The sequence below is a fragment of the Macaca nemestrina genome, assembly GCF_043159975.1.
Source record: "Macaca nemestrina isolate mMacNem1 chromosome 11 unlocalized genomic scaffold, mMacNem.hap1 SUPER_11_unloc_2, whole genome shotgun sequence".
In the NCBI taxonomy this organism is placed as follows: domain Eukaryota; kingdom Metazoa; phylum Chordata; class Mammalia; order Primates; family Cercopithecidae; genus Macaca; species Macaca nemestrina.
Genome location: NW_027257573.1, coordinates 175577 through 194687, shown reverse-complemented (window position 1 = coordinate 194687; position 19111 = coordinate 175577). Strand labels below are relative to the sequence as shown.

At 49.9% G+C, this 19111-nt stretch overlaps 1 long non-coding RNA gene across 7 annotated transcripts in view; it reads right to left on the bottom strand.

Moving 5' to 3' along the window:
- Positions 1-19111, bottom strand: part of LOC139361151 (uncharacterized) — a 102654-nt gene that overhangs the window by 14487 nt on the left and 69056 nt on the right. For 6 of the 7 annotated variants that reach the window (XR_011618684.1, XR_011618686.1, XR_011618683.1 and 3 more), the window contains exon 1: positions 314-2542. This is a non-coding gene — a long non-coding RNA (uncharacterized lncRNA). Of the gene's footprint in view, positions 1-313; positions 2543-19111 lie in introns of those variants that run through there. The other variant, XR_011618685.1, reaches the window with a different exon arrangement.

Sequence of the window (19111 nt, the reverse complement as noted above, 5' to 3'; positions counted from 1 at the left end):
TTAATGTGGTGAATTACATTGATTTTTGAATGATGAGCCAAATGTGCAATGCAAAACTACAGATCATGAGAACAAACTCTAAGTGTTCATGGTATTCTTATCCCTTTTACATATTTCTGGGTTTGATTTAGTAAGAATTTGTTCAAAGCTTTGGCATCTGTATGTCAACAAGAGTGAAAGGCGTGAGATTTTGCCTCGCATGCAAACTAACAAAGGGAGCCAGCACCAGCCCAATGCACTGAAAGAGCCGGGACATTTCCGGGCCAGAAACAAAGGGCTTGTCACACACAGTGGGGCAGCAGGACCCACTCACCCCTGTCGATATTCAGGATCACACAGTGGGGCAGCAGGACCCACTCGCCCCCGTCAATACTCAGCAACGTCCTGTATCCCTGTACAAAGACAAGATGTTATTTAGGCAAAACAAAATTAACATGTAAAGAACTGCTCACACTTTTCTCTTCTGAGAAAATTTGTTTTTAGCAACCATGGCTCTCAAGGCACTCACTTGCACATTATACATAATACTGCTTGTGGCCAAAGTCATGGTACCTTCCTATTCTTATTTACCAAGAGTTCTGAAAGGTGAGTATTTTAAAGAGAAAAGAGGTATGTGGCTTACCCCAGGCTAAGGAGTGAGTTAGCTGGACTATTCTTGTGAAATATGTGCTTTTTCTAATTAGAAAATCTGAGAACAAGGTATCAGTGTGAGTCTGTTGTTTCCATGAAGGAATGAAATGGATGCTGGGAAATTGAAGGAGCTTCAGAACGGGAATCTCACAACCTCAAATGGGGAGACCGGCAATTGGGAAAGCAGTCGTTCTGATTCATGGAGTTTTCGGAGATTCACGTCCACTCCGTGCTGCATTTGAGCGACTTTTCTTCTTGTGATGTGGACCCGATAGAAGAGAGGTCCCACATAGACATTCGGCATTTGTGAGGGTCTGGCACGGTGACTCACTTCTACAGATTTAACATGTTTACGTATAAATTACAATGGCTCAACTCTATAAAAACTGATAGCAGTTATGGATGAATTCCCTCATTTCTCACTTGGGCCACACTTCCTGTTTCTGCAAGAACATATCGCTTGGCTAGAAGACACGATGTTGACATTGACAGGAAAAAGGACCTTGTATAAAAATGATGCAGAGAATTCTTCTCAAAGGCAACTGGGACACACACTTTGTTAGTGACCAGTTGTCTACCGGCGCGGCAGCGAGACAGACAGAGCTCCACGCGTGAGCAGTCACAGCTCCCGTGATCCACACCAAGACCCCCAGGGTGATGACAGGCCAACCAGCAGCCTTGGAACGTACACTTCCTTCCTGAAATAGCTTCCTGAGAGACAACAAACAGTGATAATTGCAGGCATTTCTATGACTGGGAAGCAAGAAACCCTCCCAGTCCTGTTCCTTCTGCACCACATCCAGAACAGGCGTACACCCGGTGTAGAAAGCTCCCAAGGCCTGAACAGATCATTCGATTCTAATTCAGACTGACCTAATCTCTGCAGTGCAGTCCTACAAACAGACTTTCCAAAAGTTACCAAACCACTACCTCAAACCTCATGCTTTCTCTGCTTCGAAAGAGGACATGCGGCTCGGTTTATACAGCCACCAGCACACACACAGGGAATTATCTTATTGCCCTTGAGTGCCAAGAAGAATCCTGTGGTCTCTCATGGTAAAAACAAAACCACAACCACCACAACCCAGCTTTTCAAGTTGCAGGGAGTTTTACAGCCTCTTTCTATGTCGTCTTCCTTTTTGCCCCAAACTGGATATTCTTTTTACTTTCTCCTTATTTCCTGAATATAATTTGATTAATATAATCAAAGTGCTTGTGTTAGAAGCAACTTTACTTAAGAAGAATTGAAAGAACTACATCAAAATATTAAGAGTAGCCATTTCAGGATGACAAGAGAACAATGTATTGTTTTTGTTCATTCTTTTCAACATTTGCGAAGTTTTTTGCCTTGAGTGTAGTCACTTTTGCAATCAGAGGTTACAGTGCTTGATGGAATGAGGCCATGAAGCGCACACACCACCGAGTTTCTAACACAGAGCGATCTATGGGGAAGGATGGAGACACAGGAAAGGTTCATTTTAAAGCAATGCAGCTGTTTTTTCCATAAAGGCAAAAGACATTCTTAAAAGTGTTTGCACCATACCCAAGTCTGCTAAATTTCATCAAAAAACAGAGAAAACAGTAACAGAAGAACACTTTAGCCCACAAGGAGACCAGCACACCCAGCTCGAGGCCACTCCAGATGAGGAGTGGAGAGTGGTTTCCTCACAGCTGACCCACAGGATCGGGTAACATAAGCAGAAGGGAAACATGGGGACCACAGAGACATCAGACTGTGGACTGCACAGCAAGAGACAGCAACACAAACTAGCGGAGTAATTAAAAACTATGGTAAAAAGAGGTCCACATTCTATTTTAACCTGAAATCAGTGGCACGGTGACCACACCACCCTGCAGTTGCCTCCTCCCTCCCCCACACACAGCAGCCTCCTGGGACAACATCCTACTTCCAACTTGCAGCTGCCTCCTGTCCCACCCCCCACCACAGTGCCCCCCTACAACTTCATCCTACTTCCACCCTGCAGCTGCCTCCCATCCCCAACACACAGCATCCTCCTGGGACAACCTCCTACTTGCCGGCCACAGCCTGGAGCCCCCAAAGCATGGAGGGGCTTAGCGAGCCACACAGCATTCCCCCTTCACACCTGGGAAGTCAGCCCCTCACTGAAGTGGGTCCTGCGCCCGCCAGCTGTGCACAATCAGAGGTGTGAGGTTATGAACCTGGTCACCCACTGTGCAGAGAGGCGTGAGGTCATGGACCTGGTCACCCATTGTGCACGATCAGAGGTGTGCAAGGTTCTAGACCTGGTCACCTGCTATGCACAATCAGAGGTGTGAGGTGATGGACCAGGTCACCCGCTGTGTACGAATAGAGGTGTGTGTGGTTAGTGACCTGGTCACCAGCTCTGCACAATCAGAGCCATGCGAGGTTACAGACCTAGTCACCAGCTGCACCCAATCAAAAGCTTTTGAGATTGGAGACCTGTTCACCTGCTGTGCACAGAAATGTGAGGTTATGGACCTGGTCACCCCGCTGTGCATGATCAGAGGTGTGCGAGGTTAGGGACCAGGTTACCTGCTGTTGTCCAATCAGAGCCAAGAAAGATTACAGACCTAGTCACCAGCTGCGCCTCATCAGAAGCTTTTGAGGTTACGGACCTGGTCACCCACTGTGTGGGATCAGAGGTGTGCCAGGTTAGGGACCAAGTGCGTGGTGATGGACCTGATCAGCAGCCAAGACACCTGACGTTTCCAGTGTCATCCCGGCTTCTTTCAAAACTGGAAAAGTCTTCAGCTATTTCCCAAAGGCTCGTCCATCTTTGAAAACGATATGCGTGTGCACAGGTGATACCGATGACTGAAGATTGAAGGTTAGAGCATTCCAGCCCCATGCCCATGTCCCATCCCAACTGCGAAAACTTGAGCACAAACATCTCCCTCTCTGAAGCTCCCTGAACCCGGTGGCGGGCCTGGGACTCAGGTCCAGTGTCCTGTCAGTTACACTGAACAAAATGTCATTCAACACTGGCCATGGGCCCTATGCTTTAAACGTCAAAAAACCACATAGAAACCTCCCAAAGAACTACAATCTATAAAAGCTTTCATGACTAGTATTTTAGGAAGACTGACCAATCTTGACCTAAATCAAAGCCGACACTGCCCAAATTAACTCTGACCCCAGCTTCGTGCAAAGGCAGCCATCGCCTGGCCATCGGTGTGACCAACAGCCTGGGCACAGACAGGACCAGCGCCGGTCCATCCCTGCACCTTAAGCGGGCTTCTGAGCTGCTGTCCATGATCAGTGATGGTGACGCCCAGAGCAGCTTTCCAGGAAAGCAGTAAACCTTTCAGGTCCTCACCTCCCGAGGATGGCCATGTATAAATCAACTACCTTTGTTACTGCCCTGCCATTCCCAAAGAGGGGATGGGTTAAACTTCTTCCTCCTCCACATGCCCAACACAAGGCACAAGGAGACGGCAAGACCAGATTGGCTGGAGCTGGGAAGTTGTGCACTACAGATCAGTGCTGTGTGACCCAGGGAAGGCATCACTCGAAACACGTCCTGGAGGGCGACCAATCCGACCCGACCGTCCACCTCCAGGGTCAGCCAAGGGGCTCCTCTTGATGTGTCATCCTGATCACCCCTCACAGAGCAAATGAGCCTTTGACTTCAGCCTGTCCTAGGTACAACACCGACTCCCACCTGCCACATCCTGAACCAGCCTGTTCCGGGGATTGCTGTGGAGGTAGAGGAGCAGGCCCAAGACATCTAGTGGCATTTCCTGGCAAGGACACTCACCATGCTCGACCATAAAACTCGGGTCAACTGGTTTTCGGAGGGACTGTAATTTACTTGTGGCACGCATGGATACTGATTGACCCAGGGAGGGGCACGGAGGAGGCTGAAGGAAAACCCATGGTGACTGCGCCAGGCATTCCCGCACACACCGACATCTTCAGACTAGGGCGGCGTCCTAGTCTTACAATCAAACCGAAAGCCCAGAGAAACTAGGGAGCTTGTCCAAGACCAGCAACAAGTATGTGGGCAGCTGGGATTCAACTAAGTCCTTCCCTGGATCCATCTGCGCTGCTCCCTGCCCCCACTCCCACCACCCCGCCATGGCCCCCGATAGACACAGCAGGTCTGAACATCAGGCACCCCGCACGCAGAGTACGGAGCAGAGCCGGCTTCCGCAGTGGGATCTCACACACATCCCACTCCCCTTCTTGCCGAATGCCTCGGGACTCTGTGCGGTCAAGTCTGCAGATGTGGCCTCACTCTGCGCTAGGAGATCTGGGTGGCCGGCAGCGTTTTGCAGAGTGCTCCTCCAGACGGGGCTCGTCGGCTGATCCATGAGACACAGGACACCTGAGAGAAGGGCCGACAAACCCCACAAAGTCGCTCCCAACCTGTAAAGGACAGGGCCAAGGCGGGGCTCCTGGCAGTCCACGCTTCGGACAGGTCTTGCTGCAAACTGTGGTGCTTGTCAGGTGCGAGGAAGTTTCCCAGGGCAGGAGCTCTCCTTGCACAGCAAAAGCGGCACAGGCAATGCAGCAGGGCGTACTTTAGCTCAGGGCTCAGGAACCACGGGGTGCAGCGCGGCCTGCAGCAAACCAGACACATCAGAAGCCAAGCTCCCACCTTTTACATTCAGTGACATTGAAGGGAGGGAGTTGTCTGTAGCAATGGTCCTCCTGGGGGACCCGTACAGCACGCATGACCACCGACACTGACCACGAGTCCTTCCTAGGTCCTGGGGGCTACCCCACTTTACACGCACGGTTCCATGCACAAATCTATGCAGGGCAGTTGTTAGCCCCAGCTCAGAGATGAGGAAAACGCTGCTGGAAAAGCTAAGTGAGAAAATCAGACTTCAGCACACCTGCCATCTCCAAGACCACTATTACTCTATGTGCTAGGGTCTCAAGGGTTGGGTGTGTGGCATTTTAAGTGACTAATCATAGGTGGTTTTCTTCTCTCCACCTGTTTAGCCTGAACGTGCACGTACACGCTCTGCTGCAGGTGCACTGCCGTATGGGGACCAGCAACGCTCTTTCCTGCCTCGGGGTCTAGTCACTGCCTTCCGGAAAGCTCTCGCCTGCTTTACAGCCAAGCCAGGTAGGCCTGGTCAGCTGCACAGTGAAATTCCTGCAGTGTCAGAGCTAAGTGCCGGCTGAGACTTTAACAGCGAAGACAGCGGAGTAATGGGGATAAACTGAGCAAAACTGTATTGTAACGCAGATGAACGTCTAGAAGCAAAAGAAGCTGACACCCCTAAGAGAGCAGGCGATTGCCTCTCACTATGATGTTAATAGCAGCTTGCTGTTTCCAGTGCCTCCGTGTGCCAGGGTTTCCAGTCAGCGTTTGTGTTTAACTGCTCCTGGGCTACCTTATCAAACCTCTGCAGAGATCAGGGATATCTAAATTGACCCAGTATCTGCAGGCTGGCTGCTCAGAGGTCATGGTGTGGAACGGCCAGGACATCGCTTAGTCATACAGGGCACAAGCACGTCACTTGCCACTCCTGTCTATTTCATCAAACCTTCTTTTCTCCTGAATATTGACCATAGCAAAGTCATTAGCCTTCGAGATGCATTTGAAACATCAACTTGCGTTCTTCAAGAGGTTTAAGACACACTTAAGTCTTTCTTGCCATGCTCAACACACACAGCCGGCCCTTTCTGAAGTCAGTGTTTCTGGAACAAAAGCCTTGGCCTGCCCCAGTGAACATTCACAATGAGCACACTGTCGCGAGGCTGCTTGGCCAACCAGCAGGGGGCAGGAGAGAGCTGCAGGGGCCACGTGGGGTCCCTGCAAACCCGCCTCACTCCCTCAATCAAGGGCGGTGCCTCCTGCCAATCCAGCGGCTTCCTCCATGGGGAAGAGGCTTCTTCAGCTGCCATGGCACTGATTTCAGGCGGCTCAGCCAATGGGGCAACAGATTCAACAGAGTCCCATGTTGTTAAAGGAAAACTTCTGTTACCAGGCAACCTTAAGGTCAGATTCAACGGAAAATAACCAACAATATTGCTTCCAAACCAACAGGCTACTAGTGCCTTATCCTTCAATGCTGCTTAAACACGGAAAAGTATGAGGAAAAAAGAGCATGGCACTTACTTCTTAAAAAATAACCCCTCTTCCAGGTTCATTTTACCCATATCATAAAGACTTAGAACTGTGGATTCCCTACAGGAACGTGGAGTGGGGGTGGATCCCCACGCTGACCCAGCCTCACCCCAGGTCAGTCATCCCCCCCACCACGGGGTTCACACCTCTCCAGGCCCTGTCACCTCATCAAGGAAAGGCGGCGTCTCTGAGCTCTCTTCGCAGGAAGTACCCGAACGGGAGCTAGAGACACAGACACACCCACAACTGCTTTGAAATCCTGAACATATTTAAGGACTTCATTATTAGCTTTTTAAAACTGTAAGAACAAAGTGAGCCTGGTTTTAACCTCTCTGCCACAATAACACCGTGTACATCTGTCTTTTACTGTTTGTTCCTTCTCCAGCAGCTGCTGCCTGGCTGGCCGACTGCAGAAGAACAGCCTCTGGTACTCCCGGGAAGCCCTCGGTAAAAGCGTGAACACCACGATCACGTCTCAGGACGCCGCACATGTTAGGGTCGCCCACAGACCGCCATTCCCACTGCCTAGAAGGCACTGAAGCGGCCTCCTGCTCTTTGTCAATGTCAACTTTCCTAAGTTGTGTTGAAAATTTTTAACTGCAGTCCACACGTACTTCTTTGTGTCTTGTTTTTATCCTAGAGGAATATTTTTACGGAAAATTAAGCTTGCAAGGTTGAAGGATTTTCTGAAAGTCGACTCCAAATCCAGGAAGAAAAAAAAAAATGGGCCAAATGTGGTGCTCACGCCTGTAATCCCAGCAGTTTCGGAGGTTGAGGCCAGCAGATTGCTTCAGCCCAGGAGCTCCAGACCAGCCTGGAAAACATGGCAAAACCCTGTCTCTACTAAAAATACCAATAATAATAATAATAATAATAATAAAGCTGGGCGTGGTGACGTGCGTCTAGTCCCAGCTACTCAGGAAGCTGAGGTGGGAGGATCACCTGAGCCCAGGAGGTGAAGGCTGCAGTCAGCCAAGATTTGCATCACTGCACTCCAGCTTGGGCGACAGAGTGAGACACCGTCTCAAAAAAACAAAGCAAAAACAACTGTATAAATCATTATAGAAGGGAGCTGGCCAGGCGCAGTGGCTCACGCCTGTAATGCCAGCACTTTGGGTGGTCAAGGTGGCCAGGTCACCTGAGGTCATGAGTTTGAGACAAGCCTGGACACTGTGGTAAAACCCCATCTCTAATAAAAATACAAAAATTAGCGGGGCATGGTGGTGGGTGCCTGTAATCTCAACTACCGGGGAGGCTGAGGCAGGAGAATCACTTCAACCCGGGAGGCGGAAGTTGCAGTGGGCCGAGATTGCGTCACTGTACTCCAGCCTGGGCAACAAGAGCGAGAGTCCACTTCAAGAAATAAAAATAAAAATGAAGGGAGCTAATGTTTTTCATTTAAGGGAAGGGAGAAGAACATTCAGTATTTATACCTCTCAAGCACACATCTGCAGTGGTACCCTAAAGTATTCAAGATACACATTCCTACAAATATAGCTCAAAACTACTCACCAAGTTACCTGCTAAAAGCACATGCATTGTAAGAATGCTACATTATATTTTTTGAGCATCTGTATCCAATATTTTAGCATACTGGCAGTTTTCCCTTCAGGTGCTGTATGCCTAAATTATTACATGTTTAGTCATTCATTTCAGAATTTATGACTTGCTTTAGGCAATAAACATAAGCTACTAAATTAATGACTTAGGGGAAAAGTTACTAAGTTAACTTGGAAGTTAAACTTTGCAAACTGAATTTGTTGGACCTCATGCAAGCTAGACGATCAGTTTTTTAAATTGTTTCTTGTGTGTTTCCCTCGAGGATGGAAATAGCTTCTCTCATCCACTGTGCACACTGCAGCCCGCGCCTCTCGTCCACCGCGCCACACTGCAGCCTGCAATTCACCCTGTACCAGGCTTTCCACACCTTACCTGAAAGACACTAAGTATAACCAAGAAGGAAATGAAAAGCAGATAAATGACCTCCACCCCCACATCCAGCATGCAAATGTTAAACATTCATCAAAGTAAAACCAAAAACCCATGTTAGCTCACGATTGTAACTGGTAGAGTTATGTGCATGGCAACTTTAAAAGTCTAGTTAAGTAAAAACCTAATGGAGACTCTCAAGAAAGACATGTGCAAAGATTGACAGTGAGGAGAGGACTTCACTCTGCATCCAGCCTGTCCTGGAAGCCACGGCCAAATGCCAGGTTGTATGGATCTGAAAAGCAGGAAAAAACAAGTGTTGAAAGGTGTACAGTCTCAGCAATGTACAAATTTGATGTAGGATGCTCAGAAACCTTGAATTTCCATCAGAAAACAGCAACATGAGCAAGTTTCCCAGCAGTGCCCACTTTCTACCTACGGCATGTGTAACAGTTACGCTGGCCACCTCCGGGGGGACAGAGGCTTCCTGGTCACATTCGCTCTGGCAGCCGCACAGCTGGCCCCGCCACAAACACCTGTCTAATACTGAGGAACCACTCTCTCCCTGGGCTTTGCTCGCTCTAGCCAGGAGAGCGTATTTACAGAGTACTTTACTGACTGAGTCCTCGTTCAATGCGTCAAGCTTGTTGAAGGCAGGGCAACCCCATTCCTGGCCCAATTAAGTGAACTGAGCAGAGCAAATGCCTCCATTTGGACAGCACTCAGTCACGACAGCAGTGGCCACTGTTCACAGGGCGCTGGCTTCGTGCCGAGAACAGTTCCAAGCGTCTTCTCTCTGTCCGAGGAATGTGCACTGCAACCCTGTGGGGCCGTTTGCAACGTCCACCAGAGTTCTGACGCAGCCAAGTCCAGGCTGTCTGTGGACCTCACCACGTGGCCGTCCACATCCCCTGCAGATCAGATCTCACTGCAGGGACCGCGGGTTCCAGGGCTGCCTTGAGGCACATGCTCCCTTCGCCGCCACCTCCTAGCCCCTGACATCAACCCTCACCACTGCTGCCAACACTTGATTTTCTCATGGCTCCTGAGGGGCCTGTTCTGCCCTTCCCTGCTCCCTGCGTCTGGCTTGGAGGGTGCCCACATCAACGCCAACGCTCACGTAATCACCAACCCTTCCATGGGGCTTGATGCCTAGGAGTCTCAATATCAGAAAGTCAGATTCCTGTGCTTGTTGGAGAATTTCTTCCCATTGTACAAGTGAAGGAGATAAAATTCTAGGTGCCTGCAATAACCTCATTTCCACAACGAAGCAACGTCAGTAGTAGCACAAAACAAACAAACAAAAAAAGCTTTTTTTTTTTAAACTTCTTTTAAACAAGCTAAATACAATTTAAGTTTTACATCCATGTTCTCATCAGCTCCCACCTGGTGAGCAGGCAAATAGTAATTTTCAAAGAAACAAATTGTTGCATAATTTTAACACTTAGCATTATCACTATTAAGCAAGAATTATCCCAAAAATACATGATGATCTTGTTCTCACGTTCAAAAATTGATTGTCATACAGTGAAATAACACTTAATGCAAAGGAAAGTTTCTTTTCAGGTATCTGTTCTGGAAAAGAAAAAAAAAAGATTTCTGGCAAAGAGATAAACATTAATTATGTAACAATCCAAAATGCCTCTGGGAAAAATGATGTCATCCAATTAGTTCTTTGAAGTGTTACAAATGCAGCTGAGTTTTAATAGTAATTTGTCCATGATTATCAAAAGAATCTTTAAAAATCTTAGTACTGAAATAACTATAAATGGATATAATACGCAAAGCAGAAGAGTTAACATTTGGGGTAGATTTTGGCCCATCTTTTTAACATATACATAGTTATTTACCTAGTTGAAGCTTATCCCTCTCCTCCTAGGCTCTTCAAGACTGATTTTCAAACATAGGACTGGATTTTGGTACATGAAGGCAGCTTTAAAATGTGTTAGGATCAGGCCGGGCACAGTGGCTCAAGCCTGTAATCCCAGTATTTTAGGAGGGCAAGGTGGGTCGATCATTTGAGGCAAGGAGTTCAAGACCAGCCTGACCAATATGGCAAAACCCGGCCTATATTAAACATTTTTGTAATTAGCCAAGTGTGGTGGCACACACCTATAATCCCAGCTACTTGGGAGGCTGAGGCAGGGAGAACTGCTTGAAGCCAGGAGGCGGAGGTTGCAGTGAGCCAAGATCGCACCACTGCACTCCAGCTTGGGCGACAAAGAGAGACGGTCTCAAACTAGAACTTAGCCTCAGGAAAAGCATTGAGCACCCCCCACCCAAACCAACCCAAGGAATCACATGGCAATGGTTATCATCTGATTTCGACACAATAAAGTTCTATTCTCCTCTCTAAACACAATGGTAAACACCTGCTATCAGCCCACAGAAACTCCCAGGACCCAGTAACACTGGACTAGCAAGATTAATGGGCCACGTATGCAGGGTTCAGCTGCAGAAAGTGATGACACCAAGAATGGTGTGTGCTCAAACCAGATTCCTTGCTTTCGGGGTGGAGGGGCTTCCCGGGAAAATCTAGTCCAGTGGGATGGTTTCCACTTCCACCATAAGGAGGAAACGGGGGGTTTCCTGAGGGCACTGACAGGACCTGGGTCTCTGCCCCTTTGTCCTCTGTCCTGTTTTGGGATGAGGGTGGGCTGAAGGCAGGTTTTCCCTACATCTTCCGGGCAGGAGAGATGGAGCTGACAAGTGGACGACGGTTTTTCCAAATCGTTGCCATGTTTATAACCTGTTATCAACCTGTTTTCCCTGGAGATCAGTGAAGCAGCATCATTGATTCTCTTCCATTAGGGACAACCCGGTGTTACGGGAGGCAGGAGACAGCATGCAAGCTGGGTCAGCCTCTGTGCGAGTCTGAGTCAGTCACTTGTGTCTGGTCCCCAGCATGCTCGTCTATCAAATGGGCGGCCCCAAAGACCAGTGACTTTGAACCAGAGTTCCATGTAGGTTGCCCAAGGACTGGGGGGGAAGGGGGGGAAGAGGAGGGAGGAGGAAGAGGAGGGAGGAGGAAAGGAGGAAGGAAGAAGGGGAGGAAGGAAGGAAGAAGGGAAGGGGAAGGAAGAAGGGGAGGGGGCGGAAGAGGAGTGTGGAGGGAGGAGTGTGGAGGGAGGAGTGTGGAGGGAGGAGTGTGGAGGGAGGAGTGTGGAGGGAGGAGTGTGGAGGGAGGAGTGTGGAGGGAGGAGTGTGGAGGGAGCAGTGTGGAAGGAGGAGCAGAAGCGGGGTTCTCTGAGGAGGAGGACCAAGTTTCTGAGGTGTCTTGGAGTCAGAGTTGGCAGTGGTTTGGGCTCTAGGCCCTCTCTTGCATAGTTTTAGGCTTTAACTATTTATACTTGTGGACTCTTTAAAGGATTTAATTTGAAGAAAACCGGAGTTGGGGATACCTTGCTTCTAAAACACAATTTCTCAAGCCTGAGACTAAGTGCTAGGCATTGCTCATTCTGTTACCGTCATTTCCTCCTATTTAAAATCAGCCGCACACCCCCAATCTCCCTTCAGTGCAACACCTTTTCCGAGGATCTCAAACAGCAGAGCGAGCGGCCCATGACCCCAGCCGTGGGCACGAGGAGCGAAGAGCAGACGTGTGGAGAGGGCTGCGGACGACATGAGAGGCAGAGGCCCGGCACCTCCCTGCAGGGGCTGTGCTCCTCCAGGCCTAAAGGACATCCTCGCCTCTGGGGTGAACAAGCAGCACAAACTATCAACACTTATTCCAAAAGAACAGGAAGAAAATTCAAACGAAGGTAACACAGTTATCCCAACACAACACTGCAGCAGCCCAGAAACAGGAGGGCCAGTGAGCCTGAGGTGAGCGGTTCCAACAGCGGGACAGCGACATTGGCATTAGGGCTTTTCGGCAAAAAAAAAAAAAAAAAAAAAGACACAAAAGGTAACATGGGCCACCCATTATTTCCTGCCAGTGGAAAGACACCCACAGGCCCCCAGATGCCAACAGCCCCTTGGGAACGAGCTCACGCAGCGCTTCAGGTCTTCGCACGAGCAGGCACGTGGTGTCCTCAGTATCCCCGCCCGTGACACATACACCACACTTGACTCCCATACCTGCGGGTCCAGGGGAATGGCGGGAAGTTCTCGGAGGACCGGGCATCCTGTGAGGGCACTGCATGATTATGTACCTCAGAGGATTCCCCGGGCAGGTGCTCTCTCTCCAAAGGATGAACTGGATCCTGACCACACCCAGATCGCGCTGACCTGCAAGCCAAGCGCCAACATCTCATATCCAAAGGGATGCACAGGTGCCTGCTGCACGTGGAGCCCAAGCCCCTCGCAGAGCTCAGGACGAACCCAGTGTCCAGGCCTGGGGCCGTCACCAGCCAGGAGAGGTGTCCGGGGCACTTCCCAGCGATGGCCACAAGAAGAAGCAACTCAGGACAAAGCCAGTGTCCAGGCCCAGGGCCGTCACCAGCCAGGAGAGGCGTCCGGGGCATTTCCCAGTGATGGCCATGGGAAGTAACAACTCAGGCCCATCAGGGGCTTCCTCATTATGCGGGTGTTAGAAGTAGAGACAGAGGTTCAGGTCTAGTGGCACAAACAGCGACGGACCCCATGGAAATGCGGGCGTGGCCCCTCCATCCCAACAGCCTGCATGGCTACTCCATTCTGCTCCCATCACACACATCCCCACACAGCCAAGCCCCTTCTCCTTTCCCCCACTGGATTCATCAAATCAAACCTCGCTGTCCTTGGCAAATGTACCATTAATTTACTTACTGCCCAGTAAAAAAAATCACACTTCCAGTTAACATGACAGCCCCGCTATGATAGAACAGCCTTAATTCAGACATGACGCAGAGGAACAGAGGGAGGAGGGGTCGAGGGCCGTCCTGGAATCGGCAGCTCTTTTCTGGGGAAAGTCTCCCTCCCACCCGAGCCCGACACTCATGCCACACTATCCCCATGGTGTCTGAAAGCTTCATGAAGACAGGGTCACTCTGACCCCTTCACACCCACAATGCCAAAGAGGAGCAGATGTTCAGGAAAAGTCTCCTGCTAGTGCTGAAGACAAGAATAATTCCTCGTGGTGCCCAGAATGTCAGGAGAAAACAAGGCACCACATGAACACTTCCAGGTGAATTTTGGAATGACTCTGCCGAATGCCAGTCATCCTTTTTCAGAACAAAACCAATACCGGGAAACATGTGTCGCCAGCAGAGAGATGGTCCTTTAGACGGCTTACAAACACACCTACGTTACACTGAATTTATCTCAAGCCACCCTTCTCTGTGCTAATGTAAAAAGTCTCCTTTATTAACCAGTAGCCTTTTTCATCTGGTGCTTTTTAACAAGCAAGACGGTCCTGTAACACTCAGGCATTGTTGAAAACGTCAAATGGAAGCCTAGAAACCTCTTCCGTGCAGCTTCACTGCAAAGTATTTTGACATGAGCCAAATCGTGCTATTCCTACATCTCCACAGGAAACTCAAGGCTTCATCAAGGAAACGCAGCATGATTTCTGCTAGGCACAGAAATTGGTGGGGTGGGCATGGAGTTGAGGGAACATTACATAGAAAGAACACCGCGATAATCACCTGTATGAGCGCCACAGTGGCCGGCAAGCCCCGGTCGGCTCGGTCTCTGCACAGTCACAGACGTGAGGCCTGGAGGGCAGACACCTGACACTGCTGACCACCCCAAGGTCGTGGCCTCTGCCCCTTCTCTGCTGCTCATCAGTTCCAAGCTTCTGGCAACACCTCCTGCTGCCCCCACTGCCTGATCGACTCTTCGTGAAAAGCAAATGTTGCCAGGATAGCTTATGAGTACATTTGCTGGGAAAGCAGCTCCGATTGACGCTGAAACCCCGTTCTCACACCCCTGGCAGCTCCCTTGCCCCCGATGTGCACATGCTTGCAGCTCTGACCTTGCTCAGTGTCCACACAGGCTCTGTCTCCTGGAGAGCCGAACACAGACTCAATGTTGAGTCACAAATACACAAAGAGGGTGACGGTTACGAACTGCCTGCCCCCCAGAACACAGGTTGAAATCCTCACCCTCAATGTGATGCTGTCAGGAGGTCTTTGGGAGGTGATGAGTTCCCGAGGCTGGAGACCCTTGAATGGGATTTGTGCCTCAGAAAGGGGCCCAGCAACTCCCTCGCCCTCCCACTGTGTCAGGGCCAGAGAGAAGGTGTGTGCCAACCAGGAAGGAGCCCATACCAGAATCCACCCGTGCGGCACCCTGATCCTGCCTTCCAGCCGCTAGAACTGTGAGAAACAAATTCCTGTTGTTCATAAGCCACTCAGTCAATGGTGTTTCGTTAGAGCAGCCTGAGCTGCCTGAGATGACGATTCTCACCGCCCTACAGAAACGGCTACTCCCCTCTCCCAGAAAGAGGGGTTTAATTAAAATCCCTGTCTCTCCTCGTGGCCACCACAGATCTCACTCCCCCACCCTGTAAGCCAGCAATTGCTAGGATTAAAGGAAAATGAGAATCGTTTTAGGCCAGCTCCTCCATATCGGTCTGAAGACTGTAACTTTGCCCACTTCCACGGTGGCCGTGTCACTGCATTGCCCATGTCAGCTCTGTGTCTGCACTGGGTCCCAGGCTCTGCATAGACTCCTCTAGCTGCCCATCCAGCACAGCCATTTCCCCTTCTGCTTTGCAGGTGTCCTTCAATATCCAACCCCCACCCCTCTGCAACCCAAGGCCTTCCGATTCAGGCATTCGGGGTTAGCTCATCCATGTACTGCAGTTCTTGACTCAAGTAAACCAGGCCCAAGGCATTGGCACCAACTGTCTACTGGCTGTGTGGTCTGCACAGCCACTAGCTGCCCCAGCCACACCAGGGCCCGGGAGGGGAGGCAGAGGAACCTGTGAAGCTGCCAACAGCCATATGGGAACACGGGGCCCTGGGATGAGGAGGATGCCATGGAAGGAAATTCAGAGAAAGAAAGAGCCCCAAAGGCTGGACGGGTCATGCCCAAAGCCTACACTGCTGAATTTTCCAGGTTTCTGAACTCAATCGCTGACCCACACAGCACGTGTTTCCCGAGTGCTGACCCCGCGTGGCATTGGATACGGCAATAAAGTAGGACCCCCACCTCCCCCTTCCCCGACACATACACAGGGCCTCCGTCGTGGCGGGAAATCAGGCCTGGGGGCCCAGTTGGCACCGCGAGCCAGGGAAGGGGGCCATTTCAGACGGACAGTGGGTGCAGCCTTGCCAAAGCCCAGCAGTCACCTGCACTGCCACAGCCAGGCTGAGTCCAGATCAGCCGCACAGAAACCTGACCCTCTCAAGGGCACGCCTGAGCTCATTAGGGACAGACACCGTCTCCTGCTTATCTCCAACACTTTCTCTGTATGTCTAGTTACAAACGGACGACGCAGTCTCGGAAGCACAGCTGTGACTCTGGAGACAGATCCCAGGCCTCCCCCTGCTCCTCTCCGTGGTGCCACTGATGGGGAGGGGCCGGTATGGCCGCGAGGCCGCACACCCACAGCCACCCTGCCACGGAGACACGGGCCTTCGATGGTTACTTCTGCCAAAGAACCCTGCTGCGTCTTGGAGCACACCATGGTGGGCGGGAAGCTCCACCCGGAGAAACAGCGATGCTTCTCCCCAGAGCCAACGGAGGGCACCCCCACCCTGCATTCAGCAGATTACTTACTTTCTGGAAAACATCTGAGTTAATGGGGAACACTAAAATGAAAAGGTCACGCTAGAAAGTTTAGAAGGTTGTGTGGAGTCTCAGGAGGTCCAAAGATTTCTGAACCAAGACTGCTGCGGTCAACGAGCTTACAGGGTAAGTTTCCACACGGGCCTTCAACAAGCAACGCTCAGCAGGGAGGAGCCACGTTCTGGGCAGAACCTCAGAACCAGAACATCGGACACCACAAAGTCACATCAGAGCCAACAGCAACTGAAATACAGCGCTCTCCTAAGATGTGTGCGTCACCTGCAGAAAGTCACCACACATTAAGATGGGGGAAGAAAAGGATAAGGTTAGAAACAAATTTGAAATAATTTCTGCATACGTAAAATTTCTATATCCACTGGCTTTCTTTCTGGGAGTAACAACTTTTACGTGAGACGCACATCCCCGTTGGAAGGAGTTTGGGTTTTCCGTGGGCAGAGACAAGGGCTCTCTCCAAGAAATGTGAACCTTTTCTCACTCACTGAGCCGCGTGCCCTGAGGCCGTCCTGGCCTGTCTGAGCACCTCCCTGCTCTGCCTCCAGCCAGCTCCTTCCAGCACTCACCCCGCTGCTCCCAGAGCCTGCACTGGCCCAGGATCTCCTCTTCTGCTGCTATCAATCTTCCACTTTAGGGTAAATAAGTTGGAAACTAGACAGTTATAAGACCCCTTGGCTTTTTAAAAATTTGTCTTCTCAGAAAACAAAGAATACGAATTCTACTTCCATGGTTTAATATGTTGCCCCCATCTGCCTGTTCGTGGATATGTGTTTTTATATATATTTTAATCAGTACTTATAAAAGCATGCACTGTTGGCTACATTCAGTTCAATTACATTTGATGTAAGAAGTTTTAATTTCAGTGAATTCAGGCACTCAAAATTTAAGCCCTCTGACATCTATTAATCAAATGGAAAAATTACAGGTAGATATTACAAAAATCAAGAGAAGTGTTTAATATAAATCCTGGACTTTTAGATATTTCCACAAATGTAATGTATACATTAGTACACGACCTTGAGCATTTTCACAACTCTTTGAGCCAAAATTCTATTCTTAACTTTTATTGATAAATCGACATCCATATGTGATTTTAAGCAGCTCAAACATCAGCTCTTAAAAACAACCAGAAATGCTGCGGGCAAATCCCACCAAGCAGCAAATAACGGAACTGCAGCCAACAACCCAGGTACCTCCCCTGAGGCATCTGGAACTTGAGGATTACGAGCAGCCTTTGGTGTCTGAGGCACCCGAGAGTGGAGACTCCAACTCCCCAAGTCTAAGATGGCCTCAGTGATAAGGAAAACTGATCAAAAAGTCATCCCTGCCGGCCCCCTGCCATGGGCTCCCCCCTGACGGCCCTCAGTCACGTGCTTACAGATCTCACTTCCTCTCTGTCCTGCAAAGTCTGACTCCTGATTCCAGCCCTGCTGCTTACTGGGATGTGGCCATGGACGTCAACTGCACCTCTAAGGGGAGAAGCTGGTCAGGATACAGGATCCTGGCCATCCTGGCAGCGCTCAAGCTGATACTGTAACTTTGTAGTAAGTTACTTAATGCAAAGGTTTAACTTTGAAAAATTTAGATGTGTGTATTCTAACGGAAATTCTGAATGTAGAACACAGGCCACACCCTCACACAGATGTTGTCTGGCCAGCACTCTTTTGTTTATCTTTTCAATAGACATTTTTAAAAGCAGTTTTTGGTTCATAGCAAAACCAAGAGGAAAGTACAGAGAGTCCTCACATATCTCCTTTCCCAGCACAGGTACAGCCTCCATTATTCTCCTGCCCTCACCTGACCAGCATGTCTGTACAACCGACAGACCCGCATCAACAGGGCACCACCCCCCACAGTCCACAGCTCACACGAGGACTCGGCCTGCTGCTGCTCACCCTGTGCGTTTCAGACGTGGAACGGCATGGATCCCCCATGAAAGCCCCACCTGGAGTTGTTTCCCACCTTACATATTCCCTATGCTCCTCCTATTCATCTCTCCTTTCCCCAACCCCTGGCAGCCGCTGACCATTTGACTGTCTCCACAGCTTTGCCTTTTCCAGACTGTGCTGTGGTTGGACTCAGACAGCAGGCAGCCTTTCCAGATTGGAGTCTCACTTAGCAACATGCGTTTAAGATCGTTCCTTGTCTTCATGGCTTAGGGGTCCAGTTCTTTTTAGTGCTGAATAATATCCCAGTATCTGACATGCCACAGTTTATCCATTCACCTACTGAAGGGCATCTTGGTTGCTTTCTAGTTTTGGCAACTATAAAAGCTGCTGTCAACGTCTGTGTGCACATTTCCGCATGGAAGTAAACTTTCAGCTCCTCCGAGTAAACGTCCAGGACTGTGATTGCTCCTGTGGTCGGAGAGCTTAGTTCCACGGAAAACCGCCACGCTGCCTCCCACAGGAGCTGCCCCACTTCCCCCAGCGATGAGTGAGGGTCCTGATGCCCACACACCCACCAGCACGCGGCAGTGTCGGAGTTCGGGTTTTGGCCAGGCTGATGGGTGCACAGCTACGCCTCGCCCTATGACATCAGACACGGGCCATGTTTCCAAGTGTAGATTTGCCATCTGTGTATCTTCTTTGTTAGGGTATCTGTCCAGGTCTTTGGACCATTTTTAATCAGGTTGTTCATTTTCTTGTTGAGTTTTCAGAGTTCCTTGCACGGTTTGGATAACAGCCTTTATCAGATGAGTCTTTTACAGATGCGTTCTCCCCGTCTGTGGCCTGCCCTCTCATGCTCCTGAGACACTATGTTTTTTAGTTTGAAAAACACTTTAGACAGAA